Below are 6109 nucleotides of genomic sequence, written 5' to 3' on the forward strand. Positions count from 1 at the left end.
CCAGCTCAAGGCTCAAAGTCAGGCCTGAAAATCAAAAGGCCAGCAGGCAGGCAGCCCATGTCAAAGGCTAGAGCCTCAACTAAGAAGCCCACTTCCCAAGAGCCAGCTGCAGCTGAGGGCAAGAAAAGGAAAGAAAGAGTGAAGAAGACTGTGGCTAGAGTGCTTGGGAAGGCCTCCATCATGGTAGAAGAGGATGAGGAAGAAGAGGCAGCTGCACCAGCGCCCAAGGCAGCCAAACTTATGGGAGATGCCATAAGGTCAGGGGGAGCTGCATCCAAGCCCAAGGAAGCATCTAAGGCTGCATCTAAGCCTAAGAGTGCACCAAAGAGAAACACAAGAAGCATCCCAGCCACTGAGAAGAACAAGGCCCCAGTGCCTGAGACTGTTGCTGAGGATGAGGAAGAGAATGTCCTTCGGAAGCTCAAGCCCAAGATCCCAGACCACAACGATGCTCATCCTGTGGCTGAGGATATGAAGCTCGGGAGAGACTCAGGGCTCAGGAAATGGAGAGAAGCAGATCCATACGCTTCTAGGAGAAGGACTGCAGTGGACTACAAGTTTCATACCAAGGAGCAGCAGGATTTCTATGAGACTGTGCTGCTAGATAAGAAGCCCATTGTCTGTGATATGCGATGGGTTGATTGGACATATATCAAGGAGAATGAGGAGCACTATCCTGGAGTGCAAGACAGCTTCATAGCTTGTGGAGTAGCTGACTTTGTTGGGCAGAAGCTCACAAAGTGGAACGAGGAACTTATCATGCAGTTCTACTCCACAGCTCACTTTTATCCGGATGGCAGGATCACATGGATGTCAGAAGGTACAAGGTACCACTCTACTGTTGAGGAATGGGCGAAGCTAATCAATGCCCCAGAGGAGCAAGCAGATGACTTGGATATCTATGCCAAGAAGAAGATGGACCATAACTCCATGTCCAACATGTACAAGGAGATTCCGAATGAAGCACTCGACACGTTCAAGTTTGGCTCAGTGCATTATCTGCTATCAGGATTGCCTACGATCAACTGGATCCTTAGGCACACCCTTCTGCCCAAGTCTGGAGATCACAAGATGATCAGAGGTCACGCGATCAATTTGCTTCATGTTTTTGACGTGCCTCAAAAATTCAAAGTCATGAGCCTCATAGTGGAAACGATCAAAAGGACTGCGGCAGATCAGAAGAGGAGCTGTGGATATGCCCCTCAGATTCAGGAGCTCATCAACTCCAAGATGGGCACGGGCGTATATTTGTTGGATAAGGAACACCTGCCCGTCCGTCCAGATTTCGAGGACAATGAAGTTGTTATTACTGAGAACGAGCCATCATCTGCCCAAGCATTTGCAAAGAAGGAGAAGGCGAAGAAGGAAAAAGCTGCCAGGATGCCTACTCAAGCGGAGGCATCTGATTACTTCTTGAAGACCAAACAAGAGCAGCTTGGTTACTTGATTGCATCCACGCTGAGAATCGAGCAAAGTCTGGCCAACCTCACTAAGAATCAGCAGAGCCTAGAGAGGATCATGGAACAGAAGTTCTATGACTTGGATGTCAAAGTAACGGAAGTTCAGTCTGCAGTGGAGCAGCTCCAGGAGGACATGAATGAGAGGAGAGGCAGGACCACGACTCGTGCTTTTTCTAGAGTGCCACGAGGCCCGAGGTCGTCTGCCGTGCCAGTTGCTGACACCAGAGCCACTACTTCAGCACCAGCTACAGCCTCAGCTCCAGCGTCTACTTCAGCTCAAACTCCAGCGACTACTTCAACATCTACAGAAGCCTTCGTCCTTGGAGTGATCCGGACTCCACCACCACCTGAAGATCAAGCCTAAGCGTCAATCTAGTGCTATGCATTTTCTAGGAACTTTTTGGTAACTTGTTGCCAAAGGGGGAGAAAATGTATAGATCATAGGCCGAGAGAGAGAGAGTGTTGCTTTTCTCTCTTGCTTTATTTGGTGGTTTTTCGAACCTTTTCTGCTTTTGAGTGCTTGATACTACGTCATTATTTGTGAGACATCGATGATCATGTGTTTGATCATAAGCTACACTTAATGTTTGCTTAATGCTTGCTTAAATATTATCATTCTATCTATCGTTTGTGATCATTCACTATTCTTGGTGATGAGTGCATGTATTTCATTCTTATCATTTTGAGCGCTCCACCAAGATGTATGTGACATGGAAGAGTAACCCATGACTCTAACTCTTTGTGCATTTGCAGTCCAAAGCAAATTTTAAATATGCACAAATTTAGGGGGAGCTCTTACTTATCACATACTTCTCAAAGCGACGATATACTTCATGCTTATTATCATTTGTCGAAGCTTTGATCTATATGTTGTCATCAATTACCAAAAAGGGGGAGATTGAAAGTGCAACTATCCCTAGGTGGTTTTAGTAATTCATAACAACATATAGCTCATTGAGCTAATGCTATTCCAAGGTGATTATTCCAGAAAAGCTCAATGATTGGCATGGCATGGATGTGAAAGTGGAACCCTCAAAATGCTAAGGACAAAGGATTGGCTCAAGCTCAAAAGCTCAAGACTCTTCATTTTATATTTTAGTGATCCAAGATCACATTGAGTCCATAGGAAAAGCCAATACTATTAAGGAGGGATGAGGTGTTGCTTAATGAACCTCTTGCTTCATGTGCTTAATGATATGCTCCAAAACCCTCAACTACTTTCCCATATCCACATATGACCTAAACTCTAAGCCAAACTCGGTCCTACCGATTCTTCCTATCCGGCGCCACCGAGTTTCACTTGTCATTAGCCACTGCCAAAACCCTAGCAATTCGGTTCTACCGATAAGGATCTCAGTCCCACCGAGATGGGGTTGCAAACTCTCTGTTTCCCTTTCATAACTTTTCGGAACCACCGAAAGAGCGAATCGGTCCCACCGAGATTGCAATGTAAACTCAGTGTTTCCCCTTTGTAACTTTTCGGTCTCACCGAGTTCCACTCGGTCTCACCGAAAGAGAAAATCGGTCCCACCGAGTTTGCCTGACCAACTCTCTGGTTAGCTAATTACCAAATTCGGTCTCACCGAGTTTGTGTAATCGGTCTCACCGAGATTACGTTATGCCCAAACCCTAACCGAATCGGTCCTACCGAGTTGCATGTCAGTCCCACCGAAATTCCTAACGGTCACTAGGTTTACATTTTCGGTCAGACCGAGTTTTCTGATTCGGTCCCACCGAGATTGGTAAATTGTGTGTAACGGTTGGATTTTGTGTGGAGGCTATATATACCCCTCCACCTCCTTCTCATTCGATGAGAGAGCCATTAGAACACACACACCATTCCTACTCATATGTTCTGAGAGAAAACCACCTACTCATGTGTTGAGATCAAGACATTCCATTCCTACCATATGAATCTTGATCTCTAGCCTTCCCAAGTTGCTTTCCACTCAAATCTTCTTTCCACCAAATCCAAATCCTATGAGAGAGAGTTGAGTGTTGGGGAGACTATCATTTGAAGCACAAGAGCAAGGAGTTCATTACCTACACACCATTTGTTACTTCTTGGAGAGTGGTGTCTCCTAGATTGGCTAGGTGTCACTTGGGAGCCTCCGACAAGATTGTGGAGTTGAACCAAGGAGTTTGTAAGGGCAAGGGGATCGCCTACTTCGTGAAGATCTACCGCTAGTGAGGCAAGTCCTTCGTGGGCGATGGCCATGGTGGGATAGACAAGGTTGCTTCTTCGTGGACCCTTTGTGGGTGGTTGCTTCTTCATGGACCCTTCGTGGGTGGAGCCCTGTGTGGACTCGCGCAACCGTTGCCCTTGGGTGGAGCCCTGTGTGGACTCGCGCAACCGTTACCCTTCGTGGGTTGAAGTCTCCATCAACGTGGATGTAGGATAGCACCACCTATCCGAACCACGGGAAAAACATCCGTGTCTCCAATAGCGTTTGAATTCTCCAAACCCTTCCCTTTACATTCTTGCAAGTTGCATGCCTTACTTTCCGCTGCCAATATACTCTTTGCATGCTTGCTTGAATTGTGTGTTGATTGCTTGACTTATCCTAAAATAGCTAAAATCTGCCAAGAACTAAAATTGGGAAAAGGTTAAGTTTTATTTGGTAAAGTAGTCTAATCACCCCCCCTCTAGACATACTTCGATCCTACAAAGTGACAGGTTGTGATGCACTTTTTACAATCTTATATGATGTGTGAGATTCCCTTAGTTGCTCGTCTTTCATTCCACTGCTTGAATGCAGCATAAATTCCGGTAGGTAAGGTATGATAATACAATGAAAATATATGAATTCCAGTACCATTTATTATTCTATTTTCCTCAGGAGTTCAAATATAATTCCTCACTGAGTATGATTCCCTTTATCAAAGGTATTTTAGCAAATTTACAATTTTCTATAGAGAAACACTTCAAAATATTTTCTATGTATTTCCACTCGTAAAACATAGGATGTTTCAAATGTTCCTTTCATATGAAAGTTAAAAGATGACCAAGCTTTCACTTCCATCAATGTGACTTTATCATTGCAAACAACAAAACAATGTTAATGCATACAATAATAATGCAAAATACTTTACACTTACATTTGTAGATGACTGCCTTGCTTCATTTAGAAAACCATATGACCTGCTATTCCATCGATGTGAAGCTTGTTATAAGACCATACATTAATTTATTCAATTAACAAACCATGTCTTTAGTTCCTCTTTCCCAAAATTCCAGGAGAGAGAGTTTCCACAAAGTATATTTCCCTCTGTGTGAATAATTGAATAACAAGAGTGACATCATAGTATTCCAGTGTGCCTAAATATCCTTAAAAAATCACTTCCAGACAATAGGCTTGCGGTTATTTGGTATGATATTAAGTTCCCAAACTATATAATTCCTCATTGAGTTTATTCCTTCCCGCATTTCTTCCACCCATAGTTGACAATGATGAAAATATTTCAGCCTTCTTAGGAGTCTTCCTCTACTATTTAGACTGACTTCCACCAAAAAACACATAACAATTATCCAGAGATTACATTCCAAGTTAATTCCCCCCACTTATCCTAAGCATGTCATGTTGGGAGTGTCACTTGTAGTTTCCTTGGGGTTAAGAATATTTCAGTATGATTGTCAATAATTCCACCCTTGATCATAAAAATGATTGTGTTCCTACTTTCCACCAGTATTCCTTTTCCAGATAACTAAGGAAACACCCTTTGATCCACTAGAAGAACCATGAAAAATTCCTGGTGTGTGCTTTGTAATAACTGAGAATTTCATGCCAAAATAGAAGATTTCCTTCCAGTCAAGTGACTGTACTAGATAGGCAAAGATATCAACAAATGACAGTATGTAATGCTTCTTTCCAAAGAAATAAGGGAGTATACAAGATAGTCAATTCCTCCATTCAATTGTGGAGTGTACGGTATATTACAATGGTGAATAGTTCCATGCTCTTTACATACAAACGATATATTCCTGAAGTGTGTACTTCCCCCACCAATCGGTTATTAAAACTATGAAATTATTTAATCAACTGATTTTCCACTTCAGTATAACATGTGACAAGCACAATAAATCATTCCGACTTGTATTTTGAAATAGTATAAACATAAACATATCAAGTGCAATCATCAATGAATGAGATAAAATAAATAACCTGACCTCTAGTGGGGATATCCAAAGAAATGCCATAAGTATATCAAATAGAAACAATGTGAAGCCTTTTATCTCCTTCCACCTTAATAAAAAGAGGGTGTATAAAAAAATCATCAATGCTTCACATGTACCATAGTCCTCCCACTAAAGTTTAAAATTCCAGAATCAATAAGCCTCATGATCTAGTTCCAAGATATGTGACCAAGTCGTTGATGATGTAGATAATAAATTCCAAGCATGTGTTCCCGTTATCAGCATTCCTCTCCGCGAGTTATCTTCCCCAAATAACAATTTGGGTTGCTAACTTCCAATGGACCATCAAGAAAGAATAAACCATTGTGTGAAATGTTGTAATGCACTAATTTTATCACTGAGCAGTATTTCCACTCTTCCTTTTCCAAATAGTATTTCATAATCATTGGGTTTCAAGATAGAACAATAAATTAAATCCCTTCACATTAAAGTTTCACAGATTGTCCTATAACAA

The sequence above is a fragment of the Triticum urartu genome, chromosome 7 (genome assembly GCF_003073215.2).
Source record: "Triticum urartu cultivar G1812 chromosome 7, Tu2.1, whole genome shotgun sequence".
NCBI lineage: Eukaryota > Viridiplantae > Streptophyta > Magnoliopsida > Poales > Poaceae > Triticum > Triticum urartu.